Source organism: Trichechus manatus, unplaced genomic scaffold (genome assembly GCF_000243295.1).
Source record: "Trichechus manatus latirostris isolate Lorelei unplaced genomic scaffold, TriManLat1.0 scaffold00291, whole genome shotgun sequence".
NCBI classification, from domain to species: Eukaryota; Metazoa; Chordata; class Mammalia; order Sirenia; family Trichechidae; genus Trichechus; species Trichechus manatus.
The window spans coordinates 444940-447900 of NW_004444227.1; positions in this window are offsets into that span (position 1 = coordinate 444940).

The following is a 2961-nucleotide window of genomic DNA, read 5'->3' on the forward strand; positions in this document are numbered from 1 at the left end:
CCCATATAAGAAATGAGATGTGTGATATCACCACAGACCCAACTGAAATTAAAAGAATCATAACAGAACACTATGAAAAGTTGTACTCTAACAAATTTGAAAACCAAGAGGAAATGGACAAGTTTCTAGAAAATCACTACCTACCAAAACTAACACAAACAGATGTAGAACAACTAAATAAACCCATAACAAAAGAAGAGATTGAATAAGGTAATTTAAAAACTCCCAACAAAAAAAAAGCCCTAACCCAGACAGCTTCACTGGAGAATTCTACCAAACTTTCAGAGAAGAGTTAACACCACTACTACTAAAGATATTTCAGAGCGTAGAAAAGGATGGAATACTCCCAACCTCATTCTATGAAGCCAGCATAACCCTGATACCAAAACCAGGTAAAGACACCACGGAAAAAGAAAATTACAGACCGATATCCCTCATGAACATTGACGCAAAAATCCTCAACAAATTTCTAGCCAATAGAATTCTGCAAAATATCAAAAATATAATTCACCATGATCATGACCATACCAGGTATGCAGGGATGGTTCAACATTAGAAAAACGATCAATGTAATCCATCTCATAAATAAAACAAAAGACAAGAACCACATGATCTTATCAATCGATGCAGAAAAGACATTTAACAAAGTCCAACACCCATTCATGATAAAAACTCTCCACAAAATAGGAATAGAAGGAAAATTCCTCAATATAATTAAGGGCATTTATACAAAGCCAACAGCAAACATCATCCTAAATGGAGAGAGTCTGAAAGCATTCCCCTTGAGAACGGGAACCAGACAAGGATGCCCTTTATCACCACTTGTATTCGACATTGTGCTGGAGGTCCTAGCCAGAGCAATTAGGCTAGAAAAGGAAATAGAGGGCATCCAAATTGGTAGGGAAGAAGTCAAAGTATCTCTCTTTGCAGATGATGTGATTTTATACACAGAAAACCCCAAAGAATGCACAAGAAAACTACTGGAACTAACAGACTTCAGCAAAGTTTCAGGATACTAGATAAAAATACAGAAATCAGTTGGATTCCTTTACACCAACAAAGAGAACCTCAAAGAGGAAATCACCAAATCAATACCATTTATAATAGCCCCCAAGCAGACAAAATACTTAGGAATAAATCTAACCAGAGATGTAAAAGATCTATACAATGAAAACTACAAGACACTACTGCAAGAAACCAAAAGAGACCTACATAAGTAGAAAAACGTATCTTGCTCATGGATAGGTAGACTCAACATTGTGAAAATGTCAATTCTACCCAAAGAGATCTACAGATACAATACAATCCCAATCCAAATTCCCCCTGCATTTTTTAATGAGATGGAGAAACAAATCACCAACTTCATATGGAAAGGGGGAAGGCCCCGAATAAGTAAAGGGTTAAAAAGAAGAACAAAGTGGGAGGCCTCACACTGCCTCATTTTAGAACTTACTATACCGCCACAGTGGTCAAAACAGCCTGGTACTGGTACAACAACAGATACATAGACCAATGGAACAGAATTGAGAACCCAGACATAAATTCATCCACCTATAAGCAGCTGATATTTGACAAAGGCCCAAAGTCCGTTAATTGGGGAAAAGACAGTCTCTTTAACAAATGCTGCTGGCATAACTGGATATCCATCTGCAAAAAACTGAAACAAGACCCATACCTCACACCATGCACAAAAACTAACTCAAAATGGATCAAAGACTTCAACGTAAAATCAAAAATTATAAAGATCATGGAAGAAAAAGTAGGAACAATGCTAGAAGCCCTAATACATGGCATAAACACAATACGAACCATAAGTAACAGTGCACAAGTGCCAGAAGAGAGACTAAATAAATGGGAGCTCCTAAAAATCAAACACTTAGGCTCATCAAAAGACTTCACAAAAAGAGTCAAAAGACAACCTGCAGACTGGGAAAAAAGTTTTGGCTACAACAAATCTGATCAGCATCTAATCTCTGAAATCTACAAGATACTGCAAAACCTCAAAAACAAAAAGAAAAATAACCCAATTAAAAAATGGGCAAAGGATATGAACAGGCACTTCGCCAAAGAAGATATTCAGGCGGCCAACAGACAAATGGAGAAATGCTCACGATCATTAGCCATTAGAGAAAAGCAGACCAAAACTACAATGAGATATCATCTCACCCCAACAAGGCTAGCATTAATCAAAAAAACACAAAATAATGATGTTGGAGAGGTTGTGGAGAGACTGGTACACTTATACACTGTTGGTGGGAATGTAAAATGGTACAGCCTCTTTGGAAATCGATTTGGCACTTCCTTAAAAAGCTAGAAATAGAAGTACCATACAATCCAGCTATCCAACTCCTTGGAATATATCCTAGAGAAGTAAGAGCTGTCGCATGCATAGATATATGCACACCCATGTTCATTGCAGCACTGTTCACAGTACAAAAAAATGGAAACAACCTAGGCGCCCATCAACAGAAGAATGGATAAACAAATTATGGTATATCAACACAATGGAATACTACGCAACAATAAAGAACAATGATAAAGCCATGAAACATCTTACAACACGGAAGAAGCTGGAGGTCATTATGCTCAGTGAATTTAGTCAGTCACAGGACAAATATTGTATAAGACCAGTATTATAAGAACTCAAGAAAAGGTTTAAACACAGAAGAAAACTTTCTTTGTGGTTACGGGGTTGGGGAGGGAGGGTGAGGTTTATTTACTAACTAGGTAGTAGATAAGAATTATCGTAGGTGAAGGGAAGGACAGCACACACTACAGGGGAAGTCAGCACAACTGGACTAAACCAAAGCTAAGAAGTTTCCTGAATTCAATCAAACACTTTGAGGGACGGAGTAGTAGGGGTAGAGATCTGGGAACCACGCTTTCAGGGGACATCTAGGTCAATTGGCATAACAAAGCTTATTAAGAAAATGTTCTGCATCCTACTTTGGTGAGTGGCAT